The sequence below is a fragment of the Erinaceus europaeus genome, chromosome 2, assembly GCF_950295315.1.
Source record: "Erinaceus europaeus chromosome 2, mEriEur2.1, whole genome shotgun sequence".
Classification (NCBI taxonomy): Eukaryota; Metazoa; Chordata; class Mammalia; order Eulipotyphla; family Erinaceidae; genus Erinaceus; species Erinaceus europaeus.
Genome location: NC_080163.1, coordinates 151,575,598 through 151,594,398, shown reverse-complemented (window position 1 = coordinate 151,594,398; position 18,801 = coordinate 151,575,598). Strand labels below are relative to the sequence as shown.

The 18,801-nt window shown below is 44.9% G+C and overlaps 1 long non-coding RNA gene across 1 annotated transcript in view; it reads left to right on the top strand.

The window, feature by feature from the left end:
- The window catches only part of LOC132536767 (uncharacterized), a 66,126-nt gene that overhangs the window by 25,693 nt on the left and 21,632 nt on the right, over positions 1-18,801 (top strand). The window lies entirely within an intron of this gene.

Below are 18,801 nucleotides of genomic sequence, written 5' to 3'. Positions count from 1 at the left end.
GGAGGAGTGCCCCTGAGAGATTTTGAAGCTGCCAACAGCCCCGGGTCACTGCTGAGGCCCCACTGATGGAAAAAAATGAGCAGAGAGGCAGACATCCCAGCCCTGTCCTGCCATCAGCTCCTGATCCATTTCCCACTCTGACACATAATTTAACCTGCATCTGGAGCCTACTTACTGTCCTATCACAGCAGCTGGGACAGAGCATGTGAAGGATGGACAGACATCAGCTGTCAGTCTGGCCCTGCCAACAGTGTATTTCAAGGCCAAGGAATGTGGCCCAGAGTGCAGCTCAGCTCAACCTGGCCAGCCTGGCAGGTTGGTGGTTTCCCTAGAGCTGGCCCTTAGGCTGTGCTGGGCTGCTTGCTCTGTCTCACTGTGCCTGGGGACTTCCCTGCCAGGGAGGCCAAGCAGAAACACCACTGTCATCCCTCTCTGTCACTCTCTGGTCCCCTCCCTCCTGTCCCTCCCAGATAAATGGCAAACATCTGTGCTATGCCCACCCACGCCCCTTGAACCCCACTTCCCCAGCCTCAAAGACAAGTCCATGAGGTTTGCCCACGAGTTTTGAGCTCTGTCCATGAAAGCGCCGGGCACTGTGATTATGGCAGGATATGAGCTTGCACGCGATAGGCAGGCTAGTAAACTCTGAGCATGGAGGACGCCACTCCACCTGATGCCCAAGAATGCTGCAGGGCCCACTGTGAGTCAGGCTTCGACCTTGGCCACCTTCTTAATTTAGTGCCGTGGCAGCTGCCCACCCAAATTAGCTGCCCCTGGTTCAGTCTCAGATCCACCACTCACATGCCTGTCAGTTCAGGTCCTTTTAAAAGCCAAGTTGGCATGATGCCCAGTGTGTGTGTGGGGGAGGTGTTTGCTTATTTGACTATTGTTATGAAGTTATTTATTTTAATATTATTTATTTATTTATTATTGGGTAGAGAAAGAGGGAAAATGAGAGGGGAGGGGGAGGGAGAGAGGGAGAAAGAGAGACACCTGTAGCCCTGCTTCACCACTCATGAAGCTTTCCTCCTGCGGGTGGGGATCAGGGGCTTGAACCAGGGTCCTTGCAAACTGTAATTTGTATGCTTAACCAGGTGCACCACTGCCTGGCTCGCTGTTTGTAAATTATTCATTTGTTTATTTATTAGAGACAGAAATTGAGAGGGGAGGGTTACATGGAGTGGGAGAAAGGGAGAGAGAGACACATGCAGTACTGCTTCACCACTTGTGGGGGCTTAAATCAGGGTCCCTGCACATACATGGCAATGTGTTCACTCAACTGGGTGCATCACTGTCCAGCTATGAACTTTTTAAAAATTAAATTAAGGATTGGGAAATCTAGGGTCCTGAGACATAACTTGTCATCACACTACTCTTGACAATACTTTTTTAATTTACTGCTATTTGTTATTTTAATTTAAAAAAATTATTTATTTATATTTTTATTTACTTATTATTGGATAGAAACAGAAAGAAATTGAGAGAGGAAGGGAAATAGGGAGCGAAAGAAACAGAGAGACATCTGTAGCCTTGCTTCACTAATTGTGAAGCTTTCCCCCTCTGCAGGTAGGGACCAGGGGTTTGAACGTGGATCTTTTGCACAATGTAATGTGTGCACTTAACCAGATGCATCACTTCCTGGACCCTAAATTTATTTATTAATATGAGAGGGAGAGAGAAAGACAGAGGAAAAAGACAGAGGAAACCAGAGTATTAATCACTCTGGTACATGTGATTGCTGGCAATTGAACTTGGTTTCGTGTCCATGCTTTTCAACTTGAAAGCTCCTGTATTACCTCCCAGGCTGTGTATTTTTAAATTTCTTAATGAGAGAGAGTGTGAAGCACTGCTCCACTTTCCATAGAATTGTACTTATTTTGTTTTTGTTGCTTTCTTTATGTGTTAGGACTCAAACCTCACGCATGCTACAGGACATTGACTTGGTCCCTGAGTTACCTCCCCAACCCTTTTTACTATACCGTACAAGTTCAAATGGGACAGACTGTGGTAAAAAGTAAGTTTCCACCTGACCCCTTACCTCTGTGCCCCCCCATCTGCCTCCTGGAAAACAAAAAACAGTGAGGCCAGTAGCTGGCAGGTCAGGTGGCATCCACACACAAGTTCATGCCAAGAAATGCCTGGTCCCCTCACCTATGATCTGCGCTCTGCCATCCCCACAGACACACCACCTCTTTTAAAATAATTTTTTATTATATTTATTTATTTATTGAATAGAGACAGCCAGATATTGAGAGGAAGGACGAAAGAGAGAGAGAGAGTGAGAGAGAGAGAGAGAGACCTGAAGCACTGCTTCACCACTCGTGAAGCTTTCCTCTTGCAGGTGGGGACTGGGGACTTGAACCTGGGTCCTTGTGCATTGTAGCATGTGCGTTTAACCAGGTGTGCCTTTTTTTTCTTAACAGAATCCTGCTCAGCTCTGGCTCATGGTGTTAAGGGCGATTGAACCTGGGATACTGGAGCCTCACATATGAAAGTCTTTTAGCATAACCATTGTTATCTTCCCCACCCCTGCCCTTCTTATTTAACTTATTGGACAGTTCTCTGTCCACATCATACATAGAAACCTGCCCCCTCTCACCACCCCTGCTGATGTGTATCTTCCAAAGGGCAAGTGGACTCAACTGATTTAACCTGTCTCTGTTGACAGATAATTGAATTGTTTCAAGTCTTTTGCAACCACAAAGCTTCCAGAATAACCTTGTCCCTAGATCTTTGCTCTCACTTATGAATAGTTCCACTTACAAATATTCACATAAGCAAAACTAATACCCTTAGCCTTTCTAAATTTAGGGTAGGGACCATGGGTCCCTTTGAGCTAATAGAAAAGGAATCCTCCCCTTGACAAAGGAAAAAAAAAACAACCTATTCAACTATGCACATTTAATTTCTAGAGGAAGACACACATGTTCTACATGAAGAAGTCTCGATAGAGGAGAGAAAAAGAATATCTGTAAGAAGATTGCCTCTGAACATCACGTCTGTGTCTGTTTTAACTCAGTCACTACAGGAAGCAAGCAGTTTGTCCTGCTGACAGGCATAAAGACAGCTAGTGAAATTCAGTTCAGATTCTAGTAGTCAGTTTTTGTGCCACCCTCAGTCCACGAGTGTACATACCTTTCACAACCGTCATGTTCCTTGACCTCAGAATCCAGAATGTGGAGATTGAGGGGTGTGCTGGGCCTTGGTAGGTATGTGGTGGCCTTAGGCCTGCTGTGGGCCCTGCCTGCAGCTGCTGCCTGAAGACTGAAACCAGACCCTGTGTGGGGAAGGCTCTGGAGCTCACACACTCTGTTAGGTATTAATATTTTATGCTAGCCGCCAAGAAGGGCGTGAGGGTAACCAAAGTCTTTTCAGGAAAGCACTATCCAGACTGCGTAGCCTCTCGCTCAGTCTCCATATTAAACTAAAGGGAGCCCAAGAGAGAAAAAGCTAAAAGCAAACAGAGCTATAAGCAGCCTGGTCAGAGTCTGGTGTCAGAGGGCTCAGGGTCTGACGTTGGCAGCCTAAGAAGCTGGGGGCATCCCAGTATCCTAAGGTCAATGCTAAGACCAAGGACATGTCTCCTAATGAAAATGAGTCAGGACCTCAGGCCATAGAGCACAGATCTGTGGCCTTGACTGGTCATCTCTCAGGCCATTCCCCTGACAGAGCCTCACATGGGCCATTTCCACAAACCCAGAGCTGAGTCAAAGAATCAGTCACCCAGTGCCTACTCTGAGGAGACCCTCAAATTCTGTTTCCCCTGCTTCATTTCCCCTTTCCTTCAGAGTTCTTGGAACTTGACTCCAAGCAGATACTCCTGCTGCCTGTATGAAATGTAATGAGGTTTTTCAGGAACACAATCAACCTGCTTCTGTAGCTGAGCAAACACTACCAGCTTGAGTCTTAGCAGCCTTGAGGCTACAGATAGTCAGAAACTCCCCTGAGCCACAACCTCCCATGGACAAAAGATATGTCTCTCATACTCTGTAGAAGGAACTGAGAATTTCCATTTCTAGAAATGCAGGTAAGTTCTAGTAGTTTCCAGTTTGAAGACTAGTGTCATCTTGTTATCTGTATTTGTGCAACAGGAGAGAAAAAAGCCTTCTATCTACTGAGTATTCGAAACATACTGAGTATCCGAAACATACTGAGTATCCAATGTAAGTGTCTGTAGAGGCCAGGCCCTCTGAAGGCCATGCAGACAGCAGCCCATGTGCAGACGTGATTGTGAGGACATGGAGCCTGGGGCAGTGTGTGTGTGTGGTGGGGGAGGGCATCAACGAGATGATGTGGGTGGCAGGAGGGAAGTTTGCAGCAAGTATCGCCTTTTTTTTAATGAGCCATTTATTTTTTTTAGATATATTTATTTTAATGACAGAAATACAGAGAAACACACACACACACACACACACACACACACACACACACACACACATCAGAGCACTGCTCAACTCTGGCTTATAGTGGTACTTGGGATTGAACCTGCCATGGCAGAGTCCCAGGCATGAAAGTCTTTTTTTGTATGACCACCATGCTACTTCTCCAGCCCCCAAATCTTGTCTTGATCTGTTTGAAATTGTCTACCAAGGGTAAAACCACAAGAGACAGTCTGGGTGGGGATCCTGTGACTCTCAGAATCCTACCACTGTCGTGACAAATCTCCAGTTCTTGTCTATCCCTAAGTGATCCCTAAGCTTAGTGATGCAGGATCCCAGGCAGAGAAGGAGGAAAAGCCCTTATCCCTCCCACCTCCCACCCTCGGTCATTTGGCCCCTGTACAGCAAGCCCCTTATCTCCATCCCAGTAAAGGACAGTGGCCACTTATCCGCTGACCGAGATTAACCACCAGGCTCCAGGGGCTACCTCCATAAACCTCTTTAAGGCAGAACCTGGCACACATCCATTTTATAGAAGAGAAAACTGAGGTTCAGAAAATTCAAAAGACTGCTCAAGATCACTACAAACCCAGTTAGCACACAGCCAACGTACTCACTAAGTACAGCAGGGCACAGTGCCTGGGGTCCACTATGCTTTCAGGAACATATGAAAATATCTCAGTGGCACTTAAAGTCAGAAGGGGAAAAAAAAACCTTTGAGGAGGCACCCAAGTGGGATGGCAGCACAGCCACACAAGTGACCCAGGTTTGAGCCGCAGCACCACACGGGAGGTGTTACGGCAATGCAGAAAGACTTGGTGCTGTGGTTTCTCCCCATCCTCCATTTCTTTCTGTCTCTGTCAGTGTGAATGAAAAAGAAGTGGCCCAGAGGTGCCATCAAATAAGATGTTTTCATATGGGAGTAGGGTGGTGGTGCACCTGGCACCTGGTTGAGTACACATATTACAGTGTGCAAGGACTCAGGTTCAATCCTACAGCCCCTTATCTGTGGGGGGAAAGCTTCACCAGTAGTGAAGCAGAACTTCAGGCATCTCTCTGATGCACTGTTTCTTCTTTCCCTCTCAAATTCCCTGTCCCTATGCAAAATAAATAAATAGAATATATTAACAAAAGAAAGCATAAACATGTTTTCATATATTTATCTTTATATAAGCGTAATGGTGATAAACAATATGTGTTATACATATGTGCATATATACTGCCTTACTCTTTTTAAAATTTTTTATATTTACTTGTTTTCCTCTTTTTTTAAATTTTTTTTTTTTTCCTTTTTGTTGCCCTTTTTTTATTGTTGTTGTAGTTATTACTATTGTTGTTATTGATGTCATTGTTGGATAGGACAGAGAGAAATGGAGAGAGGAGGGGAAGACAGAGAGAGAGAGAGAGAGAGAGAGAGATAGACACCTGCAGACCTGCTTCACCGCCTGTAAAGTGACTCCCTTGCAGGTGGGGAGCCAGGTGCTCGAACTGGGATCCTTATACCGGTCCTTGCGCTTCATGCCATGTGCGCTTAACCCGCTGCGCTACCGCCCGACTCCCACTCTCTCTCTCTCTCTCTCTTTTCTTTCTTTTTTTTTTTTTTTTGGCTTATGGTGGTGCAAGAGATTGAATCTGAGACTTTGGAACATCATGCATGAGAGTCTGTTTGCATAACCATTATGCTATCTACCCTCCACCCTTGCCTTACTCTTTAATGATATAAGGGCCCACAAATGTAGAAGTGCATAGGGTTGCTGGAGATTCTCACACAGCCCTGAGAATGAACTTGAGCTCAGATCTGTTCCCCTCCAAACACCAAGGCTGTTAGAGAGACACCCAGTCTCTCCCCCAGGGGCAAAGCAGCAGTCTCGGAAATCTTGGGAGATGCTCTGCACCCAGTCCCTGGGAGGGCCACACTCAGCAAGGTCACCACCAAAGATACTCCCTGGCTGCCCATAGTCCCTGGTGGGTAAGCTATCAGTTTAGTTACTGCTTTCCCCCAAAGTCATCAGAGCCAGGGTCATGTCATTCATTTGGGGACAAAGGAAACTCCTGGAAGTGCCTGTCCCTGAGCTGGAAGAATGTAAAGAAAAGTGACAAGAGGGACCAGGCAGTGGCACACCAGGTTAAGCGCACATAGTACAAAGCACAAGGACCCACACAAGGATCCCAGTTCCAGACCCCAGGTCCCCACCTGCAGTGGGACCACTTCATAAGTGATGAAGCAGGTCTGAAGATGTCTATCTTTCTCTTCTCCTCCCCTATTAATTTCTTTTTAAAAAAATATTTATTTTATTTATTTATTCCCTTTCGTTGCCCTTGTTGTTTTATTGTTATTACTGTTGTTGTCGTTGTTGGATAGGACAGAGAGAAATGGAGAGAGGAGGAAAAGACAGAGAGGAGGAGAGAAAGATAGACACCTGCAGACCTGCTTCACCGCTTGTGAAGTGACTCCCTTGCAGGTGGGGAGCCGGGGTTCGAACCGGGATCCTTATGCCGGTCCTTGTGTTTTGCCAGTCCTTGTGCTTTGCGCCACCTGCACTTAACCCGCTGCACTACAGCCCGACTCCCTCCCCTATTAATTTCTATCTGTCCTATTCTATTAAAAAAAAGTGGTTGTCAGGAGCAGTGGATTCATAGTTCCAGCACTGGGCCCCAGCAATAATCGTGGAGGCAAAAAGAAGATGATGGACACGTCCATCTTTAGAAAGTCATGGTTTAGCCCAGGTGGACAGAGAGCACCAACCCTGAAATGGTACAGACCAGGTTGGTGTTTGCATGCTGCCATTTAGTTTGCCATGTGACCTTGAGATGGTTATTTTATCTTTCTGGTTCTGTTTTGTCTTCTATAAAATGTGAATAATAATATCTCTTCCCTGTAACATTATAGTGAGATTTTGGTGAATTTAGAATGCTTTCTGTGTAGAAAATCTGTTGTGGAACCAAGTGATGGTGCATTTAGTAAAGAATATTATATTATTGTAAAAAAGAAATGTTATACTGTATTATATTATATTATATACTTTATATTATGTTATATGCTTTATATTATATTATATTTAATGGTTCAAGTCCCCAGTTCCCATATGCAGGGGGGAAGCTTCACGAATGGTGAGGCAGTGCTGCAGGTGTCTCTTTCTCTCTCCTATATCTCTACCTTCCCTCTCAATTTTTCTTGTCTCTATCCAAAATAAAATAAAATATTTTAAATGTACAATAAATTGATATATGTATGTGTGTGTTAAATTTAAAAAAGGAAGATCAATTGCAAATAGCTAAATCCAGAAAAATAGTCACTGATTTAGAAAGAATAAAAATTGATCCCACATCCCTGGGCCCTTGAGTAATTGCTAGACTGTGGGTTCAGACAGTGATGAATTTGGAGAAGCCACCAAGGCTACTGAACTGAAGTCACATGGTGTAGTCAACTCCCTCTTTCCTCTTTGTGGGAACAGTGGTCTTCACAGGGACAGCAGAAACAGGCAGTGGTGACCTTGCTAATGAAAAGAAAGTGTTGCCAGAATCAGGAATTCATCAGCCCGGATATCTTACATCACCTTGGAGTCTTAAGAGTCTGTAGTTACATAACCACAGGCAGAAACTGTGAAATCAAAGCACAAGTCATTATGATGAACAGACCTGGGGGTTCTTTCCAGGTAAGCAGCACTGCATCCAGCAGGCTGTGCAGTGGTCAGAGCCCTGGAGCCTGCACTCAGCTAGGAAGTAAGGCCTGCTCATTCAGCTGGGTAGGTCCTCCAGACTACCAGGGCTGCACTTGACAGTGCCAGCCCCCTCCTCCACAGCTGTGTTTCTCAAATTCCACTGAGCACATGAGCCACCAGGGGTTGTTAAAATGCAGCCCAGGAGCCAGGAGGCAGCTCACCTGGTAGAGTCTATCCATGTTTGAGACCCTGGGATAGATCCCAGTCACCACATGGGAGCATGAGACACAGCAAGACGGGGACTGGCTGGTGGTGCATCTGATTGAGTGCACACGTTACACACAAGGCCCAGGTTCAAGACTCCGGTCCCCACCTGCAGGGAGAAAGCTTCACAAGTGGTGAAGCAGTGTTGCAGGTGTCTCTCTGTCTCTCTCTATCTCCCTTACCCTCTCAATTTCTGGCTGTCTCTATCCAATAAATAAATAAAGATAATTTAAAAAGAAAGAAAGAGAGAGAGAGAGAGAGAGAGAGAGAGAGGAAGGAAGGAAGGAAGGAAGGAAGGAAGGAAGGAAGGAAGAGAGCAATATGGATGGTGGAGCAGTGTTCACGTGTCTCTTCTCTCTGTGCATCTGTCTCTCTTCCCTCTCTCCTTTCTTACTCTCTCTCTCAAAAATGAAAAATAGTGGTCAGTAAGAAAGCTGACTTGGATATTGCACCTGCCTTGCTTAGCCATACACAGGACCCAGGTTTAAGTGTGGCTCCCATGGCATTGGAATTTTCATGCTGTGGTGTCTTTTCCTCTGCCCCTTTGTCTTTGTCATTCTATATTTGAAAAAATTGGCTTGGAGCAGTGAAACCTTGATGACAACAATATCAATAAAACTAAAGAAAAGAAAAGAAAAGAAAAAAAATAAATCAATTGTACCAGGAGGCAGCTCTACTGTATGGCACATAGCAGTCTCTGTCCATTCCTTAGCACCATATTTTATTTTATTATTTTGGCCACTAGTATTATTGCTGAGGCTTGGCTCTTGCAAAATAAATCCACCTTTCTTGGAAGCCATTTTTTTCATTCTTCCTTCCCCCCTTTTTCCCTTCTAATTTTATAGAACAGAGAGAAATTAAGATGTACAGGGAGACAGGAGAGAGAGAGACAGACAGATACATGAGAGAGAGAGAGAGAGAGAGAGACTCTTTGCAGCATATCTTCATTACTTGTAAAGTTTTCCCTGTGAAGATGGGGACCAGGGGCTTGATCTGGGGTCCTTGTGCCTGATAACATGTGCATTCAACCAGGTGCGTCACTGCCCAGCCCACACTTTTTATTTTATTTTATTTTATTTTCACTTTTTGTTGCCGTTGTTTATTGTCGTTGTTGTTATTATTGTTGCTGTTATTGTTGTTGGATAGGACACAGAGAAATCGAGAGAGGAGGGGAAGACAGAGAGAGGGAGAGAAAGATAGACACCTGCAGAGCTGCTTCAGTGCCTGTGAAGTGACTCCCTGCAGTTGAGGAGCCGGGGCTTGAACCAGGATCCTGATGCGGGTCCTGCGCTTTTCACCATGTGCGCTTAACCCACTGCACCAGTGCCCAGCTCCCTCAGCTCACACTTTTTAGAGTGGCCCTTCAGTTGCAGGTGGTTTCATGCTGAACATCTCACACAAGCTCCTGGGTACTGCTATGGCAAACGGAGCAATGAGGCCCACTGAGAGAAAAGAAATGCTGTGGCCCAGGAAGTGATGCAGTACATAAAGCATTGGACTCTTCAGAGTGAGGCTCCAAGATTGATCTCTGGCATGGCATGTGATAAAGTGATATTCTTTCTTACCCTCATCATTAATAGGTAACAAATAAACAAATAACAAAAGAAAAAAGTAATGCCAAAGTTAGACATACTATGTAGTTCATTTATTACTCAGTGACATAGTCACTTTGATCCTTTTTTTTTTAAGTGTAAAAATCCTGAAACCTCTTTAAAAGAAAACTATAGCATGATCCGGGAGGTGGCACAGTAGATAAAAGGTTGGACCCTCAAGCATGAGGTCCTGAGTTCCACCCCCAGTAGTAGCACATGTACCATACTGATGTGTGGTCCTTTCTTTCCTTCTATCCCTCTCATAAATAAATAAATATATATATATATATATATATATATATATATATATATATATATATATATAAAAGAAAATTATAGGGATTCGGGCAGTAGTGCAGCAGGTTAAGCACACGTGGCGCAAAGCTCAAGGACCAGTGTAAGGATCCTAGTTTGAGCCCCCGGCTCCCCACCTGCAGGGGAGTCGCTTCACAGGCGGTAAAGCAGGTCTGCAGGTGTCTATCTTTCTCTCCCCCTCTCTGTCTTCCCCTCCTCTCTCCATTTCTCTCTGTCCTCTCTAAAAACGACGACATCAATAACAACAACAACTACAATAACAATGGCAACAAAAGGGAAAATAAATATCTAAAAAAACTTTTTAAAAAAAAGAAAGAAAAATTATAGCTGGATGTGATCTGGAATGGGCACTCCATACTGGTATCTCTGCTCCACACTTGTGGCAGCTAATTGGCCATGTCCAGTTCCTGTTCTCTCTCTAGTCAATAAATAAGTCTTTAAAAAGTAAATTTCAATTACAATGAAAGGAATGGCAATGAGGGAGGTGTCCAATATGTAAGGTGTCCTTTTGCTTATAGAAATGAATATAAAAATCTTTTGTTGAATACTGTGCTGGGGATTGAACCCAAGGCACACAGATATGCTCTAAGTCACTTTACCGTCCAATTTTTTATTTTATATTTCTTGGAGAGCATCCATGAAGCCCCAACTATTTTTATCCTTGCATTTCTCATGTGGTGTGGGGATCAAACCCAGTGCCTCTGCATAGAAAGCTTGACTCACCTCCTCAGCCCAGTCATCTTTAATGTTTTAGGGGATAATCCAAATAAGGATTCTTTCTCAGAATGCTGTTTTCAGGTTGTAGGAAGAGGTCATTTTAGCTTTTCTCTAGGGAAGGGCTCGTGACAATTTAGACCACCTCCACATGTCCCAGGTACCAATTCATGTAAGTCATCATTCTGCTCAGGACTTCAGCATGTACACGTGTGGTGCCTTTATGTTGCTAGTTTTCAAGAGCACAGCAATGCTGTAGGCCTTTCTGAAATAGCTTTGTGCTAACTGTAACATATAAAAAATATTCTAGGATGGGAGAGGCAGAATAATGGTTATACAAAAAGACTTTCATGCCTGAGGCTCCAAAGTCCCATGTTCAAGGGCCCGGTGGTGGTGCACCTGGTTGAGCGCACATATTACAGTGTGCAAGGACCCAGGTTCACATCCCTGATCCCCATTTGCAGAAGGAAAACTTTGCAAGTAGTGAAACAGGGTTACAGGTGTCTCTCTGTTTCTCTCCCTCTCTATCTCACCCTTCACTCTCAATTTCTGGCTGTCTCTATTCAATAAATAAAAATAAAGATTAAAAAAAAAGTCCTAGGTTCAATCCTCTACATCACCATAAGCCAGAGCTGAGTAGGTCTCTGGTGTGTGTGTGTGTGTGTGTGTGTGTGTGTGTGTGTGTGTGTGAGAGAGAGAGAGAGAGAGAGAGAGAGAGAGAGGAGAGAGACAAAACATGTTCCAGAAGCCAATGTCAAACCCAGGCAGAAACGCAGCTGAGCTTTGGTTTAACTTCAGTGTATTCCTTGAAAGCATGTAGTTGTTTTGCAAAATGGAAGCAGCAAAGGAATCTCAACCCTTTCTTTCCTCACGAAGAAAGCATAAAGCAATATTTTCCACCAGAAGATTCTTGGGCCCCCTAAAAGTGAGCTACTGATAGCTTGTATTTTCCCGCATAAGCTGTGCTTTCTGAATGCAGTGATATCTATAGACACTGGACACAGAGGTGAGTGAAGCCTCGCCTTTCAGAGAAATTGCTGCAGACAAGTGTGGGCAGTGCTGCAGCCAGGTGGCTGTGTCTGGAACGCTCGGGGCATGTTTAATATTCTGTGTGCGTGGAGGCTGCAGGGACTGAGCTAGGCAGCTTTGCTAGCATCTGCGCAGCTCGATGAATTCTGATCGGTATCTAAAACATCAGTGGCTCTTGTGGGTAGATCTGAGTTTCATTCTGTCTCCAGTCGCTGAACCTGGGGATCTTTTTTCCCACCTCTTGTTCCTGTTCTCCTGTCCTTTGTCCTTTGGCTGCAGATTTCCTGGCAGCCTGTAGTCTGGTGCAAAGAATGATTGCTCAGGAAGCTAAAACAGGGACTGTCCTGTTGATGGACTCTGTGCTATGCTGCCTCCTCACCTCATTTCCCAGTTTCTGCCCATCCAACTCACCCTGGTCCTGTACACACCAGTGTGAAATAGCCACCTGGAGCCTGTGGAGGTGTGTCCAATCTGGGCTCTGTTAGGATCTCTGGTTATAACCTGAGTCTCAGCCACGATGTTTGGGACTCTCAGCCCCACTACCTCCTTACACAGTGAGGGCACTCTGCAGCAAGGGTGCTCAGAGACAGGGGGTTCTCTCTACAAAAACTGCTGAGGACCTTACCCGGGTCAGCACCTTCCTATTACTAACACTGACAGTAGGGAAGGGGCTCATCGGCATGCCTCTTCAAGGACACACATCTGCCCGCACCTTTGCAGAACGAATGCTGGGGGAAATGAAAAATGTCAACTAAATGGTTGCCTTGGCAACCAGACCTCACATTCACTGCTAGGAGTACAGTGTTGTCATCAGCATTTTTTCCTATTGAGCCAACTAAACTTCTCTGTTGTGGCTTCTGTCCCCAACTCAATCACCTTTCCAAAACACATACGTACAAGTACTCACACTTGGATACACTCACACCCTGGTTTACAAAAACTAACAGACCCTATGATACAGCTTTAAAGGGCTAAGATGAAAAGCAGGAGAGTCAGTTGGGAGCAGGAGGATACATTTTCCTGTTCTTTTCTTGCCTTTGTGGGTAGGACAATGAGCTATAGGAATTTTCAGCCTGAAATCATTACAGTTAATTTCCTTCTTGACTTTACATGAACTCTCCGATTTCCTCAGTAGGGGATTTAGATCTGTACCAACAGAAAATAACACTCTCAGTTCTGCAGAGGGCTCTGAGAAATACTGATGAGAAGGTGCTTGCATTTTATTATTATTATTATTCTAGAGTTTGAGTGAGAAGCCTTCCCTGGAAATTGTTTCCTGGGTTAGAAGCAAGTTTTGTTATAAAACTTCAGTCACTTAAGTCCTTTTAGTCTACAAAGCATGGGCAGACAAAGTCAGTGCTTAGCCCAATCAGCTTTTCTGATAATTGTATGAGTTTTATGCCATAGTAAGTACAAGCATACAATAAGTACCCAATAGATGGTAGTTCTTGCTATATTCATATTGGCCATCGCAGGCAATCTGCAAAGGACAGTTGTATTGGCAAAATATCAGGGCTGTAAGATAAATGCTTTGACTTTCTTTGCATGTGTCTTCATTGGTTTTTGGACTGTATCCCACCTTCATCTTTCAGAGCAGGCTGGGATGCAATGAGCAAACATGATTTCTTTATTTCCTGTTGATCAACAGGCAGACTTGATATTATTGTGGGGTTTTTTAATTTTTTTTTTTAAAGAAGATTTTTGCTTTCTGTTGCCCAAATGTGATGAAGAAACCATCTATCCAAGGCTGACTCAAATATCAGTGCTGAAGTGCCTTGGGGGAAGAGGCAGCCTTTCTCCCATGACTGCATGCCTAGAACAAAAGAGAGAATCCTCTCTGTTCTTACTCACAGGGTGGAGGGGGCCCTGCAGGGATCTAGTCAGTCTTGGCCAAGAGGAAAGGCAGAGAAGGAAGTTGGTGTTTGTGGTTGTTCTTTTAATCCTGCTGAGTTTTACTACCAGGGGCAGGTATCACCCATTGCTTCCTAGATCTGCTTCTGTGGACAAGCACACAGGACAGTGATGGAAATATACAGTGGCATATACAGCGGCAGTGGCATATACAAACTCCAGATTTTACACGTGTCAGGCTTGAACCCTACTACTAAGCCACTTTTCCAGTCACTGAAATTATTATTTTTTAATCACTTCCTGTGGCTTGAAAATGTAGGCATTTTGGCTAACGTTACTATTTAATGCTTTGTGCATGAACAAAATCAAAGTGGCAGGTCTCTTTATCCAAATCTAGTCAGAGCTAGGTCTTTATGTTTGTTTTTTTTTTGTTTTGTTTTTGTTTTAATCTGGGTCTAAAATTCTGTGAGACTTGAGCAACATGTTTTTGCCAGTTTCTCAGTTTCTTTATGGTGTGAGCAGATCCTTCTCATTACCATTTTGTTATTGTTGTTGTTGTTATCTTTCACTGACATTGCTTGCTGTTCTTTGCTATCTAGTAAGCTCCTCAAAATAACACCTCCTACTGGTGACTCTTCCTTTCTGCTTCTCTCCACCTTCCCCAGGCAAACCCAGTAAATTGTCCCAGTGCTCAAGTCACAGAACCGGAGTGGGTCCTTGAGCCCATACCCCAGCTGTAAATAAGTGCAGTGGGTCCTAAACTCAAGATGGTTGCCAAACCCAGCCAGCCTCTGCCCACCACTCTGTGTCCCTGTGTCCTAAGGAACTGTGGGAGCTATCTCACCAAGGCCCTGTGTCTGTCCCCAAACCCCTCTCTATAAGGCAGCCAGCAGGACCTTGTTGAAAGCAAAACTGTCAAAACATCACAGATTCTGACTGGCACTCAGCAAATACCTGAGTAACTTCTTAAGTCAGCACAGATCTAGCACTTTCTAGAACTTGCATTCTCATCGGGGCGATGTCAATAGATAGAAATAATAAGTGACATGTTAAGCTTGTTACGGGCTGAGAAAAGGTTTGGAATCACATGGGAGTGTCATGATAGCACCAGCGGAAGCTCTGGTGCTGTGGTCTCTCTCTCTCTCTCACTCTCTGTGTGTGTTTGTGTGTGTGTGTGTGTGTGTGTGTGTACGTGTGTGTGTCTATATTAATGAGAAAGAGAAGGAAGAGGAAGAGGAAGAGAAGGAGGAGGAGGAGGAGGGAACCAGAGCATCACGATAGCACATGAGATGCCAAATTTGGGACCTCACATTTGGTAATCCAATGCCTTATCCATTGTGTTGCCTTACAGGTCACTCTGTCTTTCTATCTGAATGAAAAAGCAGCCTCAGATCAGTGAAATCACACATGCATGAGCTTCAGGATACATACACAGCACACAACACAACAGAACTAAGGAGAAAATAAGGCAGGGAAGGAAGGCATGTGTTGAGTGACTGAATTCATATCAGCCCTCTAAAGAGGAGGGTGACAAGGGAAGGTCTCCTTGGCAGAGGCATTTAGGATCTGAATGAAGGAAGAGAGAGTTGTACAATACCTGGAGGGTGAAGGGTGGAGGGTGGAGAGAGAGGAGTTCCAACCCTCCACTGGCTCCCTACCACATTCCAGCACAGCCAAGACTCCTGACCACTGCATCACCTACCCTGCTGGGCTTTCTTCTTTCCAGCCACCATGGCCTTGCTTGGCTCAGTCACCTGCCAGGCTGTCTCCCATTTCAGGCTATCTGCCCAAGCTGCTTCCCTATCTGGGCCACCAGCGTCACCCCTCCATATCCTGACACGCACACCCTCCCTGATAAAATAGCTCACTTGAACAATTAAAGTTCATCTTCTTTGCCATGTGTGCAACCCAGGTTCCAACCTGGCCCCCACCATGTTGGAGGAAGCTTCCATGCTGTAATGTTTTTCCCTCTCTTGCTCTGCCTCTCTCTATCTGAGTCATCCCAGAGCTGATAAAACTCTGATGACAATGACAAAAAAATGTAAAATAAATATGTTCACTTGCTCAGAGAGGCTTCCCTGCCCACCCCCAGTCTCCATCTCCAACTGCTGTGTTTATCTTCCTCGTGTCTCTTATCACCATCTGCCTCCCCTGCCATGAATACAGGCTCCCAGAGAGACCTGAGCTGGCCTGTGCACAGCCTGGGACAGAGAAAACATTCAATACATATTTACTGAGTGAAGAAATCATCAATCAAGTAGCGCCAGATAACGAACCTGTGAATAATTAATGCTGACCAGGGTCGCCCATCCAGAATCACTCAAAAATTAATCAACCTCTATCTTGGATATTGCCATTTTATCCACAAGGAGAACAATGACAACCACAGTAAAGCAATTCAATAATAATTTAACAGTCCATGTCATGATTCAATTCAGTAAAAGCATTAAACAATACTAATAGGCTTCTGTATATTCAAAGCTCTTAACACTATCCCTTTTCACCTTTGTGAAAAATTCAAATGCAAATTCAGTCTATTATTCCCATTTTTTAAATTTATTTGTTTTGTGAAAGAGAGAAAGAACAAAGCATCAGTCCAGCCTATGCAGTGCAGGGGGCTCGAACCCAGGGCCTTATGCATGCAAGTCCTGTACCCTACTTCTGAATCACTGCTTGAGCCACTTCCCTGCTACTCTCTTCTCATTTTCATTGGTCCTCTGATTAAGATTTATAAGCTATTTTGTAGCTGACTCAAGGTGACACAGCAAATGCTTAATACCAGACTGTACAATTGTATTCAAATTCCTCTAAATAAATTTCATGGAGGGCCAGCAGAATAGCTCGCCTGAATGGTGCACCTGCTTTGCCAGATGCGGGGCTCAAGTATGAGGTCAGTCCCCACTATGCTAGAGGAAGCTTCAGCTCTGTGGTATCTTCGTTCTCTCATTCCTACTTCTGTGTCTCTACCTGGAAAAGTCAGCCTGGAGTGGTGAAATCCTGGTGGCAAACAATTAACTAATTAAAATTAAATTAAATTAAATTTAAAAACCAAACAGAATAAAAGAAAAGAAAACATCAAGAAGCACTTGATGCCTGGGGAGGAACTGTAAAATAATTTCCCAGACGAGGATTAGGTGATGGTGCACCCAGTAGAGTGCATACTTTAGCTTGTGCAAAGACCAGGGTTCAAGTTCCAGGTCCCCACCTACAGGAGGGAAGCTTCACAAAAGGTGAGAAAGTGCTGCAGGTGTCTCTCTTTCTCCCTCTCTATTTCCACCTGCCCTTTAATTCTCTATCAACAAAGAAAACAAAAAAGGCTGCTGGAATTAGTAAATTTTTCATGTAGGCATCAAGCCCCACAATAACCCTGGTGGAAAAGAGAGAGAGAGAGAGATAGAATGAGAATCTCCAAGACAGATTATCTCATAGGTAAACTGGGATGCTTCAAATAAAAGCATTTCCAATTCACTTTGGACTACTTGATATAGCTCTAGCCAAAGTATAGTCATGCATGAAAATTAACCAACATTTACTAAGCGCTTACTGTGGAGGCCCTGGCCTGTGCACTTAACCGGAATCACGGCATTATTATTATATAGTAGTATCCCCGATTTTCCAAGTGAGAAAACTGAGGCACAGAGGGGTGAAGTGATTTGTTCAAAGCCCCATGACCAGGAGTGGTAGAGCCTGAACTCGGCCCTCACTGCACTGATCTCCATTCCTGGCAAACCTGGTGCTCTGTGTATTACATGTGGGCAGGTGGCAGGCACTTCAGAGACTACTGAACATACTAGAAATGAGTGAGCAAAGATGGCAACCTCAAGTCACAAGCAGGGCCTGAAAGAAAGCATCTTTGCTCCATCCTGGAGAAGGTTTTTCCCTTTGTCTCAAGGCACAAGAAACTCTTTGATGTATGTGGTCTAGCCCCTCCTCTTCTTACCTGTAAGCTGCTGACTGCTGTCTCTGAAACCAGGATGCTTCCTGGGTAGGAGGCTTGGAGGCAGGCAGGAGCAGCTTCACCAGGGCTGCTGCGGCCAGGCCAATGCTGGCCAAGACAACTGGAGGCTTCCTCCAGGCCTGTGCCAGGGGGTCTCTCCCCCTCTGCCCTCCGTCCCCTCCACAGGACACGGCTGTTGGAGCTCAGCCACATCAGGATTGGAACCACAAACATGACAGGCACAGATTCAGGCTGTGGACAGAATCTTCCAAGTGCAGCTTGCAATGCACAGTGCCCTGGAATTTTCTGCTTGGTTCACTTATTCCCAGTTGGTCTCGCGGTGGCTTTGATGCTGGACGAGGCGAACATTGAGTCCTCAGTGCGGCAGTTCAGAGCTTTACAGCTTCCATGGACCAACCCCAGTCACGGTCAAGAGTCTAAAGATGCTGTCCTCTGAGCTTTCTGGCTGGTGTGTCCACTGAAGTCTGTATGGTCATGAGAATAGACTTTTTAATAACAGGAGGGCAAAATTAACTCATTAACTATTTTCTAACATGAAAGTAGGATTGGAGAATGTCCACTGTTGGATCTTGGTGGTTTTTTTTTTTCAGTATCTCCCCTCATCCTGATTCACCCCCAACCTTCCTGACCAACTTACCCCAAAGCTGCCTCCCTCCTGTAACTCAAGAAGATGTATTGGACATCCAAGAAGCTTTCTTGTTCCCACTCACATCTTCTCAGCTCCTGCAGGCTCTTCCATCTAATATTCTAGAATCAGCCCCTCCTTGTACCTGCACTACTCCTGTCACCCCTCCCTGACTCTTACCATGGGCTCAGGTTGCTCTTTGAGCTCCAGTCCTTGAACTACTCTTGCTATTTCGCAGTCTAGCAGCCAGAGACATCCTCTTAACACCCAAGACTCACCTGCCTGTCCCTGCTCAGCACTTGCCCTGGTGCTGTGTCACTGTGGGCAAAAGCCCACACCCTGCAGTGGTCCCTCTATCATGTACCTCCCTCTCCACACCTGGAACCTGAAGGCAGCTCTTGGGATTTTGCAC